Source organism: Oncorhynchus masou, chromosome 29 (assembly GCF_036934945.1).
Source record: "Oncorhynchus masou masou isolate Uvic2021 chromosome 29, UVic_Omas_1.1, whole genome shotgun sequence".
NCBI classification, from domain to species: domain Eukaryota; kingdom Metazoa; phylum Chordata; class Actinopteri; order Salmoniformes; family Salmonidae; genus Oncorhynchus; species Oncorhynchus masou.
In genome coordinates this window covers 71,374,777-71,391,275 of record NC_088240.1, presented here as the reverse complement: position 1 = coordinate 71,391,275, position 16,499 = coordinate 71,374,777, and the positions used below count along the sequence as shown (strand labels likewise).

The window sequence follows — 16,499 nt, the reverse complement described above, 5'->3', positions numbered from 1 at the left end:
TCTTTAATTATTTGTTACTTTTTTGGGGGGGGGGGTATTTTTCTTAAAACTACATTGTTGGTTAAGGGCTTGTAAGTAAGCATTTCACTGATTTGATTTGAGATTACATACAGTTAATATGTAGTTTATAAATCATAAATAAACAGTTATTAGTCATTGCTTGAAACTGTATGATTCTTACTTTGAAGGTTGCCAAATAATGGGTTTGAATTTTGTTTGACGGTCTCTGTTTCTAATACATAATTTGCATAGTTTCCTCTGTAATTTTGCTACTATTGTTTCAGATGCCTTTGCCCATGGTAAGTTCAAGAGCTTGATAACGCTCACTTGGAACTAGGTTAGTGTTAAATACTGCTAGATATGGGATGACACCACTCATGATAACTTCATACTAATAAAACTCACACCATACAATCTACGCCCCGTAGCCTCGGCTGGAGGATATGTTATCTGTGTGTGTGAGGGGAGGGGAGGGGAGGGGAGGGGAGGGGAGGGGAGGGGAAGGGAGGGGAGAAGAGGAGAGAAGAGGAGAGAAGAGGAAAAGAAAATAAGAGAGGAGAGGGGAGGAGAAGGAGGGGAGGAGAAGGGAGGACAGGAGAGGAGTCAAATGGGATGAATCAGATGAGCTACCTTCATGGGTGGGTTTCAGAATTACAAAGGTTTGTGGAGGCTGGGTGATTCATAAAACATATGTCAAGGGACAGAGGAAGATGAGTTTTACTGCTGTGAGGCACTGAAAACCTAAATAAAAAGCTTTCAGGGGATGTAACCCTATTAAGGGGTAGGGTGTATGAAACAGACTTTGCCCCTCTCCGGGGCATGCCCAGTATTTAAGTAAAATCTTTAACAGTTATCCTACAGTCTTTGACTTAATCTGAGGAGTCCCTGCGTTTAACCCCATCCTCCTTCTCATCATCACCATGTGAAAGCCCATCACCAATCCAGCTGAAACAGCGAGACCCCCTAACACATACAGTATCCTACAGTAATGAATGGGTCCAGTTTATAAACCTGTGCTTAGAAATAGGATGATCTATGTTCTGTGGATAAGACTGGTTCATATCCAAAGTTAAGGAGAGATTAGAATGTGTGAGTCCCCTGTAGCCTGACCCTTCCCAGGCATATTCATCAATGACCCGCCGGACAAAGATTTCCATTACATTAAACACACATCAAACAATATACATTAACAGGCTACAATGTTGCATTAAATGTGACCAGATTATGAATATTTAGCATATCTTTTCATTTTAAATCCTCAGAGATTGTCCATAACATAGCGGGGTGGATAATAGGGGGTATAATTTAGCATATGATTATCATTGCTGGACCCATCCCGGTATGTATCCTATTGGCTTCAACGCTGCCTCTGTTTTGGCCAAGTTTGACAGCAGATGGCATGAGGCGTGACATTATCAAATTAACATCAAATATCACCACAGCTACCAGTAAGGAATTTCACATCTCATACGTTTCCTGTCGTAACTGAATAAACAAAAAAGGCTTAGGCCTTTTTCTAGGCCGACATAACTTTGCTAAAATGAATGCAGGTCACATTGATATTATTAACCCTCACAGTAAATGAAGATGTAAAGACAGGCTACAAATTAACACAAGTTAACGCAAGTTTGATTTGACCATTAAGTGATCAATTATGATACAATTATGTGATCCAATCAGGCAGATAGGCCTGAGATGAGATGCAGTGTTGACCCTGAGGCTTATTTGTTGCAAACACATGTAGGCCTGTGGCACAATCTGCCATTTCAGCAGCCTGACCCTGCCGTACTGATTGGTGCACTTTATTTAGCAGGCCTATATTGCATTTGTAGAATTCATGAGAAAAATTACAATTTTATGTAAAGACACTGTACAGCTGTTCAGCGCATGTTAGATAGCTAATTAGCACACATGGTCTCCCAACTCTTTTCCATAAACAAGCACTGTAACATAGATATATGACCGTGTAGGACCACTGGCACTAACCCATCAAGATGTGTAACAATTTAAACTTTAGTTTTTTGAAAATGATTTCTCACTGACATGAAAGATAAGATAATGCTTCGTAAACAGTACCTCAAGCGACGCGTGTTAATGTTCAGATTGAGTATCTGGGCTCTTAACAAAACTCCCTGTACAGAAGACATCTTCGTCCAACAACTCTTATATGTAATGTAATTGAGTGTCATGATAAAGGGCTAATCCATGTAGAGAAGAAACGCCGAAGCATGCACAAGCACCTGTTCCTAAGTAATGAATTAACTAAGTCGAATGTTCCTCTCTCTACACAATATGACAGTGTAACAATCTTGCTTTCTGTCCCTCTCCTTGTCCCAACCTGGGTTTGAACCAGGAACCCTCTGAACACATCAACAACTACCTCCCACGAAGCATTGTTACCTACAGTATCGTTCCACAAAAGCCATGGCCATTGCAGAGCAATGAAAACAACTTCTTCAAGGTCTCAGAGCTAATGACATTACCTATTGAAACACTACTAGCACTGCACTGCTACCTAGCTAGCCATTTCACACCGGTTACACCAAAGATGATGGATATTCTGACAAGAAAGCTCCTGCCTATTCCTCTCTTTGCGTTGGTGGATAAATCTCATTATTTTAATACATTTTTGAATATTCGATAAGGGTTGTTGACATTAACCACCTGTATTCAATGGAGAGAGATACTATGGTACTCACCTCATGTCGTGAACATGCATAGCCATCTAGAGACAACTCCGATATAAAGCATTTTTTGTTTTTTACAACTTATAGGTAATTCGGAAAGTATTCAGACCCCTTGACTTTTTCCTCATTTTGTTACGTTATTCTTACTCTAAAATTGATTAAATAGTTTTTTCCCTCATCAATCTACACACAATACCCAATAATGACAAAGCAAAAGCTGGATTATTGACATTTTTGCTGCATCATTCATGTGGGGGCAACATGTTTACTGTTGCCTTGTAATTACATGTATTTAGGCCTACATCAACTATTTATAATAAAAACAATTACATGTTTAATTACAGTGAAACACTGAAACAAGATTGTTTGTTATCGCCTTTGAACTCACTTCAAAGTAGGACCTAGTTGCCAGCAGGGTTCAAACCAAGTATGGGGTGAATTTATGAGCAGAATTATGAGCAGTTTGGAATTTATTCCATTTAACTGTATAAGTAACCTAGTGCTGGGCCTTAATGGAGCTCGTCAGTTTGCAGTCCTAATCTATAAACAGAATTACTGTTTTACCTCAATTAGCCACGAAATCCCTAGTTTGAAGCTGTGTGGTGACATTTTTCTGAAATTTTCCCCCACGTGGGCCAGCCCCCTAGCAATTTGAGTTTCAGCCAATGAGCTTCAGCCTTTCGCAACATCTAGCAAGTGGCACACACAGAGAGCAAGAGAGAGCAATGAAGTGGTACACATATTTGCACATTTGTGACATGGTACACCATTTTCAGGGACCACTTTTGGCTTGTGGACACTACTTTCAGAACTACTGGCTAAAAAGTAGACACAAGTACAGGAGAATATCTTTAACACAGGTTTCAGGATGATTTTAAACGTTTTGTTCTATGATATTATACCAGGCAATTAACATTAACTTTATGAATTATGAAGCCTTTATGTGCTTTTTTGATTATTACTGTAAATGCTTCAACATTCCCAAAAGTTAAGTTAGCTCATGACAATTTCTCATAGAACAAAACGCACAGGATCTCTTAAATCTGTGTTTACCACAGAAATAATTTTGCTAGTTGGAACAAGGAAACGTTTCCTACAACCAGTCAGCAGGTTGGAAATGTCAGCGTTTCCGACTAGCACCTGAACGTGCATATGGGCCAACGTTGGACCCACAGACCAGTGATCATCACTGATTAATAAACTCATAGTCAGAAAGCTGTAATACATTCTTAAATTATTCCCCTACACCAGGGGTTCCCAGACTTTTCCACACAAGGACCCTTTTCACACCCCCAATGTAATGGTTTTCATGCGGTGAAGGAGAGTCGGACCAAAATGCAGCGTGTAGATTGCGATCCATGTTTAAAGAACAAAAATGTAACACGAATCTAAATACAAACACTACAAAACAAAGACCATAACGAAAACCGAAACAGCCTATACTAGTGTAAACTAACACAGATACAGGAACAAGGACACTAAGGACAATCACCCACGAAACACACAAAGAATATGGCTGCCTAAATATGGTTCCCAATCAGAGACAACGATAATCACCTGACTCTGATTGAGAACCGCCTCAGGCAGCCATAGACTAAAGCTATACATCCCACAAAACCCCAAGACAAAAACACACCACATTAACCCATGTCACACCCTGGCCTGACCGAATAAATGAAGAATAAGCATAATATATTTCGACCAGGGCGTGACACCCAAAAATTATACATGTGAACAAAAATATTTTCACAAATGAAAGGAGTTAGTTATTAATATCTTTGATGATACTATAGGCAAAGATAATTGTCATAAATACCTGTAGCTCGCTGATTTCTCTCTCACAAATTGATTACTGCTGTCTTGCTTCTTTTATCAATTAATATAGATATTGTAGTTCTTTCCATGTCTACAGGCCTGCAAGTATTTATACGCGTACTACAAAACCCACTACTCCACCTTTGACAGAACATCTGACGTAACGCTTCTGACAGTGTAGAAACGTGTGTATTAAGTCCTTACTGTCGTTGCGAGTACAGGTATAATTATCCTTACACCCTTTGTTGGTATTATTGTGATGATGTACTACACTGTCCTGCATTTGTGGCCATTGTATCGGGAGACGTGGCAAATTGAAGCAGTTAACTGACGCAAGTCTCTCCATTTGGTCTCCCTCCCACTGTGCTAAGCTTGCTAGTTAGCTCACGTTAACTATTCTATTCATATTAACACAATCACATTGTTGACATTGAGATTACAGCATTTCTTTCAAAGACTCATTTTGGAAAGAGGCTGTATTATTATTAGCCACGACATGCGTTGTCAGCTGAGCTAGCTAACTAAGTGATGATGCTAGCGTTAGCTAGCTGTCAGTGGAGTTGACAGACTGACTGTCAGACCAAGCATTTAGCTAAGTTACCTAAATTGGTTACCCAATACACAGTTATGTGACAGCATCTATGTAATCTTATCTTCCAATTGAAAATAAATCTAGTGTCTTTGTTGGTGGTGAGGGAAATGTATTGTTTTGTTTACTCCGCTATTGATTTAATAGCGTATGTGTGAATATTTTGTTACTTTCAGATCAGAGATAAGACTGTGTTTGATAGCATCTTATGGACCACAGAGTGGTAGGCAACCAATGTCTCCACCCCGGCTCACCGGTGCCCTGCGCTCCTTCTCTACTGTCAGCAAACAGGAAGACTTCACTGAAGAAGTATATGATCTGAAGGTAAGGCTAACCCAAAGCAAGTTACATTACAGACAATATCCGACTAACCATTGTGATGGGACACTATCGCGATTTAACAATATCACAATATTATTTTATTGGTAGTCGGCTGTACCAGCACCAAAACTCTAGTATTTTTCCTGAAAAGCTTGTTATCAATATTTTTAAATAGGGAGCCAATTTGTTTTCATCACTTATGCCCATGATAAAAACTCACTTTCTCATTGCTCTCTCTTGAACATCTGCAGAAGACATTGGGTGAGAAATGGGTTTGGAACATCGAATTGCAATAAAATCACAGTATTATCACAGTATTAAAATCACAGTATTAAGCTAATTGAGGAGGATGCTTTGGGCTGTTGTGAACACAGACTACTTGTAGTGATTTTTCACTCACTTCCCTCCTTGATATCGCTTTCTTCAGCTCTCTCCCATTTACCATGCTACCTCTCTTTTCCTGTTATCTTCTTTAATCCTCTCTCTCTCTCTCTCTCTCTCTCTCTCTCTCTCGTTTGAAAATATATTCTAATCTTTGCATCTCCCTCTATTCCCCTAATTTCTCCTCTCTCATTCAGATCGGGGGCTTGTTAAGTTGTTGGTGTGTATTGAGATACTCTGCTTAGGAGGAAATTGGGCCTGGTCCTCAGACCACCACCTCTGGCCCTGTTCTCCCAGTGCTAAATCCTTCACAGTGTGAAAACTGCTGCTTGAGGGAAAAGAGGGACTAATGAGGGTCGCTGGGAGATTATCAGAGCTCCAGTTAAAATTCTTTAGTTCTAGAGGACATGGAAGTGCTGATTGTAATAAAGGCATGGTGTTAATACTGCTGCCGCCCCTCCTTGCACTGAACCCCCTGACCTGATGAGCATTAATACCCAATGCTAAAGGAAAGGCTTATTTCAAATTTGCTCGCTATGCAAGGAACTTAGCGTATACTGCTGCACTATATCTTTGAGTTATGAAAAGGACTTAGAATTACCCTCTGCTGTGTGTGATAGAGAGTGATATGCAGAGAGAAGTCACTGTGTGCATCCAATATCAGACTACATAGTTTCATAATAATTCTGTGTAACTTTATGCCCTTGCTGTTTGTCTTATGTTAGACCAAGCATCTGAAGAGGCAGGAGCTGTTCTCCAGAGAGGGCCTGACATGGCAGAATATAGTCCAGCTCTTCACTCAGCACCTGGAGAAGGCAGAGCAGCAGGCTGCAGCACAGGAGCTGAAGAGCATCCTAAAGGCTGCCAAGCAGATAGGTAATCAACTCGCTGGACTGGCAGGGATGCACTTTCAGTCATACAACACCATTCTAATCTTATCTTATCTGTGAGGCTAAATAGGCAGTGTTTTCCCGAGGACTATTCAAATCAGTGGTGGCAAAGACAGTTGTTGTTTTGTAGACACCATCTGAAATGTAATTTTCTCTTTAAAAGCATTATAACGTTTAGACCAGCTTATGTTGCACGGCAGCTTTAAATAGGCTGAATCATGGGGTTGCCCATCCAATGGAGTGCCGCTACTGAATTAATATAGGGTAAACACTGATAGGTAATCAACTCATTGTCCTGGATGATATTCACTCTAAGCCAGGATTGTCAAACTAATTTTGCCCCGGGGGCTGCATTTGGTCTTCACTGAGGTCTGGAGGGCCGCAATTAAATGTATTATATTTCCTCGCTGTCAAAATGTGCATCAGTTCTCTATCGCCCCACAACGGCTTCCTGATGTGACTTATAATTAAATTAGATGCAAATCCCCCACAATTCCTCCAGAAGTTGTACAGCGGTGCAACACAGGGCCTTCTCCTACTGCTCTTATTACTATTCTGATACTGCCTGTTGGGGGATCACACACCCCATACTGCCGGTTGGGAGATCACACCCCCCATACTGCCGGTTGGGAGATCACACCCCCCATACTGCCTGTTGGGAGATCCCACACACCCCATACTGCCTGTTGGGGGATCACACACCCCATACTGCCTGTTGGGGGATCACACACCCCATACTGCCTGTTGGGGGATCACACACCCCATACTGCCTGTTGGGGGATCACACACCCCATACTACCTGTTGGGAGATTACAAACCCTATACTGCCTGTTGGGGGATCCGTCCCCTAATCCCACTGCATCCCTGATAGATATCAGTGGAGTGCAGCAGAGAGTGGACTCTCCCCGTGTGGAGCACCTCTGTAGTGTACCGGAAGAGACTGAGGCCCGACACACAAGAAGGCATCTTTGAGGCTCTCTCAATTTGTCTATCCTTGATTTCTCACGTCCCCTCTCCTCACCTCCTTCTCAAAACACATTAAAGGAAAACATCCAAGGTTCCTCCCCTCTGACCTTCTCCTCTAACTAGTTTTGAGAAGGTGACGAGGAGAATTGAGGGAAGACAAATTGAGAACAAGCCAGGGGTTCTAACAGCAGCTACATGTGTGTGTGGAGGATCAAGAGCTCAGGACAGCTAGAGGAGGCTGGCTGCCTGGGGGTGTGTCTCTGTCCAATGACTCATGCATATCAGGCCAGGGTCAGTGTCTCTGAAAGATGAGTAATATAGTGTGGAGCTTGATGCAGGTTCCTTAGCTGAGGTGTTTTAGTAGATAATACAGTACATTCTAACAATAGTCACATGCAGTAGGTCACTGAAACCATGTTGTGCAGGCAGGATTTCTACTTTGAAATGCTGTCTAAGAGCTCACCAAGAGAAACATGATGTCCTACCTACCTTCTTGAAACCCTGTGAAAAAGACCATTTTGTTCTATTTATTTGCTTTCTGTTTGCCACTACTCTTTTTTTGTCCTCATCATTGAAAGGCTAAAGAGCCTTCTGCGATAATAAATACGTTTTTGGGATATTTTTGAAAGGTTCTTGACCATGCAATTTTGGTCCTTTTAATGTGCCCTTAGCCTGTCTGTCTACCTAGAGCGTAGAGAGTAAAGTAATGCTCCAGAGCCCACTGAGAATGACGATGAAAAGCACCCATCATGCCCTGACACACACAGTGGAGAGTGAGACGCTTTTAGGCCATTTTAATTGGCTTAAATCCTTTTCATTCGTTTCTCTCTGCCTCTCTAAGTATCACCCTTTATCTCTCTCTCTCGCGCTCTCTCTCTCTTTTTCTCCTCTCTCTCCCTCTCATCTCTTTTGGACAATTAGTCCTGATTCCCTTGATTAAACAGAGCTCTAAATGAGCTACGGTGGGAGGACACGTGTCTTTTAAAACGTGCTCTTTTTCATCTTTCATTTCTCTGAGGAGCAGTGCTAGACAAGGCTAGACAATGGTAGTGTTTTACTGCTTGGAACATACAGTTGGAGCATACAGTTGGAGCATACTGTTGGAGCATACAGTTGGAGCATACAGTTGGAGCATACAGCTGGAGCATACAGTTGGAGCATACAGTTGGAGCATACAGTTGGAACATACAGTTGGAGCATACAGCTGGAACACACAGCAGTGCAGCAAGAAATGTCACATTGCTGTAGCCACTAGCCAGCTAGGTATCACAAATGGTAATAGTAATGGTAGTGGGTTTTCTGATAATCACAATGATCATCATCAGTGTCAGCATATTTAGGTCACGAGGAGACGAGGGCGGTCAAGCAGATGTTCCTCGGCAGCCGACGCCTCCTGTGCTGCTGTGGCCCCTCTGGGAGAGTCCCAGGTGCAGGGAGTCTAATTTGGTCTTCGGTTACAACTGGAATACTGAAATCCAATTTTAATAAAATACTATGACTATATATAGGCATACTTAAATAAAATATTTTAAAAAGTACATTTTTGGTTTATACATTTTCTTCCTAGTATTTTATTATTCTACTATCATATTTTTCTTAGAGCATTATAAATACATAAATATTTAAATAAGTAATAATGTATATATTTATTTATTAATGTTTTACAGGTGGCAGAGTTTGTTTGTTCCCAGAGCTCCTGTCGCTCCTCTCAGCGCGGCTCGGCCTTCGGACGCAACCTCACCTTCTCCTATGACACCCTGGACCCCAGGAGGCCCTGCCCTGGGCGGGGGGCCCTGAGGACGAGACCCCTGGTGGAGGCCTGGACTATCAAAGCTTCCTCAACAACCATCAAGGCCTCTGGGGTAATGGGGGAGAGGCGGATGGAGGCAGGCTAAGCCCGGGAGGGGCTCAGAGCCCTGGGGAAGGGACCAACCTGAGGGGGAGGTGGAGAAGTTCCTGAACGGAGGCAACATGATCTCCTCCAGCCCTGAGGAACTGTGCACCTCCCTGTTTCTGAGTGACGACGAGCTGCAGAACGAGGTGAGCGACCCTCTCTCACACCACCTTTAACCTTTTAACACTATTGTGCCGACCCAAACCTCAGTTATTCCTTGACCTTAGCCAGCTGACCTCTGGTGTTTAAACCCCGGTTCAGACCACATCCACTTTGGAACTCGTCCCCACGGCAGGTCAACCTTGGACATTAGTGTGTGGGTGTGAGGTTGACGTGGTACATGTCTGGAGAGATCTGGAGTTTGGAGAGATCTGGAACGCTGACCTTAACCTTGTAGGGGAGGAGGAAAACTTTAAAGGCCGCGGTATGCCTGACATGCACACCAGGATAAAGGCCGCGGTATGCCTGACATGCACACCAGGGTAAAGGACGCGGTATGCCTGACATGCACACCAGGAGAAAGGCCGCGGTATGCCTGACATGCACACCAGGATAAAGGCTGCGTTATGCCTGACATGCACACCAGGATAAAGGCCGCGGTAGGCCTGACATGCACACCAGGATAAAGGCCGCGGTATGCCTGACATGCACACCAGGATAAAGGCTGCGGTATGCCTGACATGCACACCAGGATAAAGGCTGCGGTATGCCTGACATGCACACCAGGATAAAGGCCGCGGTATGCCTGACATGCACACCAGGACAAAAGCCGCGGTATGCCTGACATGCACACCAGGATAAAGGCCACGGTATGCCTGACATGCACACCAGGATAAAGGCCGCGGTATGCCTGACATGCACACCAGGATAAAGTCTGCGGTATGCCTGACATGCACACCAGGATAAAGTCCGAGGTTTGACATGCACACCAGGATAAAGGCCGAGGTATGCCTGACATGCACACCAGGATAAAGTCCGCGGTATGCCTGACATGCACACCAGGATAAAGTCCGAGGTTTGACATGCACACCAGGATAAAGGCCGAGGTATGCCTGACATGCACACCAGGATAAAGTCCGAGGTTTGACATGCACACCAGGATAAAGGCCGAGGTATGCCTGACATGCACACCAGGATAAATGCCGAGGTATGCCTGACATGCACACCAGGATAAAAGCCGCGGTAGGCCTGACATGCACACCAGGATAAAGGCCGCGGTATGCCTGACATGCACACCAGGATGAAGGCTGCGGTATGCCTGACATGCACACCAGGATAAAGGCCACGGTATGCCTGACATGCACACCAGGATAAAGGCCGCGGTATGCCTGACATGCACACCAGGATAAAGTCTGCGGTATGCCTGACATGCACACCAGGATAAAGTCCGAGGTTTGACATGCACACCAGGATAAAGGCCGAGGTATGCCTGACATGCACACCAGGATAAAGTCCGCGGTATGCCTGACATGCACACCAGGATAAAGTCCGAGGTTTGACATGCACACCAGGATAAAGGCCGAGGTATGCCTGACATGCACACCAGGATAAATGCCGAGGTATGCCTGACATGCACACCAGGATAAAGGCCGCGGTATGCCTGACATGCACACCAGGATGAAGGCTGCGGTATGCCTGACATGCACACCAGGATAAAGGCTGCGGTATGCCTGACATGCACACCAGGATAAAGGCTGCGGTATGCCTGACATGCACACCAGCATAAAGGCCGAGGTATGCCTGACATGCACACCAGGATAAAGGCTGCGGTAGACCTGACATGACATGCACACCAGGATAAAGGCTGCGGTATGCATGACATACACACCAGGATAAAGGCTGCATTATGCCTGACATACACAAAAGGACAATCACCACCTTCTGGAGACACCTGAAACCCCACCTCTTCAAGGAATACCTAGGATAGGATAAACCAATCCTTCTCACCCCCCCCCCCCCCCCTTAAATGATTTAGATGCACTATTGTAAAGTGGCTGTTCCACTGATGTCAGGAGGTGAATTCACCAACTTGTAAGTCGCTCTGGATAAGAGCGTCTGCTAAATGACTTAAATGTAAATGTAAGGATAAAATCAAATCAAATTTATTCATATAGCCCTTCGTACATCAGCTGATATCTCAAAGTGCTGTACAGAAACCCAGCCTAAAACCCCAAATAGCAAGCAATGCAGTTGTAGAAGCACGGTGGTTAGGAAAAACTCCCTAGAAAGGCCAAAACCTAGGAAGAAACCGAGAGAGCAACCAGGCTATGTGGGGTGACCAGTCTTCTTCTGGCTGTGCCGGGTAGAGATTATAACAGAACATGGCCAAGATGTTCAAATGTTCATAAATGACCAGCATGGTTGAATAATAATAAGGTAGAACAGTTGAAACTGGAGCAGCAGCACGGCCAGGTGGTCTGGGGACAGCAAGGAGTCATCATGTCAGGTAATCCTGGGGCATGGTCCAAGGGCTCAAGTCCTCCGAGAGAGAGAAAGAAAGAGAATTAGAGAGAGCATATGTGGGGTGGCCAGTACTCTTCCGGCTGTGCCGGGTGGAGATTATAACAGAACATGGCCAAGATGTTCAAATGTTCATAAATGACCAGCATGGTCGAATAATAATAAAGTAGAACCATTGAAACTGGAGCAGCAGCACGGCCAGGTGGACTGGGGACAGCAAGGAGTCATCATGTCAGGTAGTCCTGGGGAATGGTCCTAGGGCTCAGGTCCTCCTCCGAGAGAAGGAGAGAATTAGAGAACGCAGACTTAGACTCACACAGGACACCGAATTGGACAGGAGAAGTACTCCAGATATAACAAACTGACCCAAGCCCCCGACACATAAACTACTGCAGCATAAATACTGGAGGCTGAGACAGGATAAAAGCTGCGGTATGCCTGACATGCACACCAGGATAAAGGCTGAGGTATGCCTGACATGCACACCAGGATAAAGGCCGCGGTATGCCTGGCATGCACACCAGGATAAAGGACGCGGTATGCCTAGCATGCACACCAGGATAAAGGCCGCGGTATGCCTGGCATGAACACCAGGATAAAGGCCGCGTTATGCCTGACATGCACACCAGGATAAAGGCCGCGGTATGCCTGACATACACACCAGGATAGAGGCCGCGGTAAGCCTGACATGCACACCAGGATAAAGGCCGCGGTAGGCCTGACATGCACACCAGGATAAAGGCCGCGGTAGGCCTGACATGCACTCCAGGATAAAGGCGCGGTAGGCCTGACATGCACACCAGGATAAAGGCCGCGGTAGGCCTGACATGCACACCAGGATAAAGGCTGCGGTATGCCTGACATGCACACCAGGATAAAGGCCGCAGTAGGCCTGACATGCACACCAGGATAAAGGCTGCGGTATGCCTGACATGCACACCAGGATAAAGGCTGCGGTATGCCTGACATGCACACCAGGATAAAGGCTGCGGTATGCCTGACATGCACACCAGGATAAAGGCCGCGGTATGCCTGACATGCACACCAGGATAAAGGCTGCGGTATGCCTGACATGCACACCAGGATAAAGGCCGCGGTATGCCTAGCATGCACACCAGGATAAAGGCCGCGGTATGCCTGGCATGAACACGAGGATAAAGGCCGCGTTATGCCTGACATGCACATCAGGATAAATGCCGCGGTAGGCCTGACATGCACTCCAGGATAAAGGCCGCGGTAGGCCTGACATGCACACCAGGATAAAGGCCGCGGTAGGCCTGACATGCACACCAGGATAAAGGCCGCGGTATGCCTGACATGCACACCAGGATGAAGGCCGCGGTATGCATGACATGCACACCAGGATAAATGCTGAGGTATGCCTGACATGCACACCAGGATAAAGGCCACGGTATGCCTGACATGCACACCAGGATAAATGCTGAGGTATGCCTGACATGCACACCAGGATAAAGGCCACGGTATGCCTGACATGCACACCAGGATATAGGCCGCGGTAAGCCTGACATGCACACCAGGATAAAGGCCGCGGTATGCCTGACATGCACACCAGGATAAAGGCCGCGGAATGCCTGACATGCACACCGGGATAAAGGCCGCGGTATGCCTGACATGCACACCAGGATAAAGGCCGCGGTATGCCTGACATGCACACCGGGATAAAGGCCGCGGTATGCCTGACATGCACACCAGGATAAAGGCTGCGGTATGCCTGACATGCACACCAGGATAAAGGCTGCGGTATGCCTGACATGCACACCAGGATAAAGGCTGCGGTATGCCTGACATACACACCAGGATAAAGGCTGCGGTAGGCCTGACATGCACACCAGGATAAAGGCTGCGGTAGGCCTGACATGACATGCACACCAGGATAAAGGCCGCGGAATGCCTGACATGCACACCGGGATAAAGGCCGCGGTATGCCTGACATGCACACCAGGATAAAGGCTGCGGTATGCCTGACATACACACCAGGATAAAGGCTGCGGTAGGCCTGACATGCACACCAGGATAAAGGCTGCGGTAGGCCTGACATGACATGCACACCAGGATAAAGGCCGCGGAATGCCTGACATGCACACCGGGATAAAGGCCGCGGTATGCCTGACATGCACACCAGGATAAAGGCTGCGGTATGCCTGACATGCACACCAGGATAAAGGCCGAGGTATGCCTGACATGCACACCAGGATAAAGGCTGCGGTATGCCAGACATACAAACCAGGATAAAGGCCGCGGTATGCCTGACATGCACACCAGGATAAAGGCCGCGGTATGCCTGACATGCACACCAGGATAAAGGCTGCGGTGTGCCTGACATGCACACCAGGATAAAGGCTGCGGTATGCCTGACATGCACACCAGGATAAAGGCCGCGGTATGCCTGCAATGCACACCAGGATAAAGGCTGCGGTGTGCCTGACATGCACACCAGGATAAAGGCCGCGGTATGCCTGACATGCACACCAGGATAAAGGCCGCGGTATGCCTGACATGCACACCAGGATAAAGGCCGCGGTATGCCTGACATGCACACCAGGATAAAGGCTGCGGTATGCCTGACATGCACACCAGGATAAAGGCTGCGGTATGCCTGACATACACACCAGGATAAAGGCTGCAGTAGGCCTGACATGCACACCAGGATAAAGGCGGCGGTAGGTCTGACATGACATGCACACCAGGATAAAGGCCGCGGTATGCCTGACATGCACACCAGGATAAAGGCTGCGGTATGCCTGACATGCACACCAGGATAAAGGCTGCGGTATGCCTGACATGCACACCAGGATAAAGGCTGCGGTATGCCTGACATACACACCAGGATAAAGGCTGCAGTAGGCCTGACATGCACACCAGGATAAAGGCGGCGGTAGGTCTGACATGACATGCACACCAGGATAAAGGCTGCGGTATGCCTGACATGCACACCAGGATAAAGGCTGCGGTATGCATGACATACACACCAGGATAAAGGCTGCGGTATTGTGTAGTATGCCACACACAATAAGTGAAACAGTGTTCAGGTTCAATGTTTAATGTCTGAAATTCTCTCAGGTTTTTAGAGGGTTGAAAGACCTTGGGTTTAGTGTATGTGGAAAGGATTTGCCCCGTTACCAATGATGCAAGACTAGCCAGAAGTACTGGGCAACAGCAGGCAATTAAGGCAGCACTTAGTCTGTGCTGAGCCATGGTGCTATTGAGACATGTTCACTTCTTCACAAGAAAATAATACACTTACACAGAAGGATAGATGCCAGGTTGTGACAGAGGAGGCTCTGGGCAGAGCTCCCATCTCTCTTATACAGGTGCTTAATTTCGAGTCGTTCTCTCTCTCCCTCGCTCCCCTGTAGCCCACAAAAACACAAGGTCGCCACACACATTTAATTAATATCATTTATTAGTGGCTCTCTGTTATCCAGTATCCAGTCTAGAAGAGGTTTGTGTCTGCGTGCTTGTCTGTTGTCAGTTAAAGGTCAGGGTTAGAGTGCCCCTTAGGCCACATGCTTTGTCGGCCACATGCTGAGACCTCTGGCAATGAGATTTCATCCATGACTTTCACTTATGAATTAGACAGTGCCTCTTTCTGTCCTCTTGAGTCCCTCTCCCTCCCTTCTCTTTCCTTCTCTCCACAGCAGAGTGTAGGTTTTACTAATACCTGAGTCTACATTCTCTTCTAATGTTCTTCACGTAGCTGACATTTGGAAGCCAACTCTCCTACTGACATCTTTCGATGTGGAGTGCCCTTTGTGTGTGTGCCCTCCCCTCTGTGCGTGACTCCAAATTCAACAGCAAAGTTTAAAGACTCTGTACCATTACATGTGACAGAGGATAAACCCCCGCTTATTATTTTATTACCTCTCATTTGTACCCCTGGAATGATGACATTTGCTGCAATAGCAGTGGCTTGAGAGAGAGAGAGCTTGATTTTAAAGGTATGTTTTTGTTTTTTGTGAAAAGAGCTGAAGCTCCATTAAAGCACCAGGATATAGACTATTGAGTTATTATATTCATAGTTTTGACCGCTGTAAGACCTACTGTATGCAGGTGTGCTGCTTGTATGGCAGTCTCATTCAACATGTTGTATTATAACCAGTGATCTATGTGGACACTGATAGTTGCCTGTCTTCCTGAAAGCTTGTTGTAGCCTATGTGTTTTCTAGAACAATCTATGGCTCACAGTTCACCTAATGTCTCAGCCTCATCCAGGCTTAAAGGTAAAAAAAATGGCTTCAGGGTGGTTCGGTCTGTGAGCTCCTTCCTTCTGAGGGGAAAACTCTCTCACTCCCAGCGGACTTCTCTGTCCTCCTCACCTTCCCTTCCAGGCTGAGAGGATCCAATGAACTTCAAGGACAGAATTCATGAGTGCCCATAAAAAATATATTTTCTCTGGGCAGCAGGGGAAAAACAGACCAACAATATCAACACAGTCCCAGGGTCATTTCACCTCCAAAAAGCACAAGGTTTTCGAC

The 16,499-nt window shown here is 45.8% G+C and overlaps 1 pseudogene; it reads left to right on the top strand.

Annotated features, from left to right (window-relative positions):
- Positions 1 to 5,325: 5,325 nt before the first annotated feature.
- LOC135519719 (activating signal cointegrator 1 complex subunit 3-like) overlaps positions 5,326 to 16,499 on the top strand; it is a 223,170-nt pseudogene continuing 211,996 nt past the window's right edge.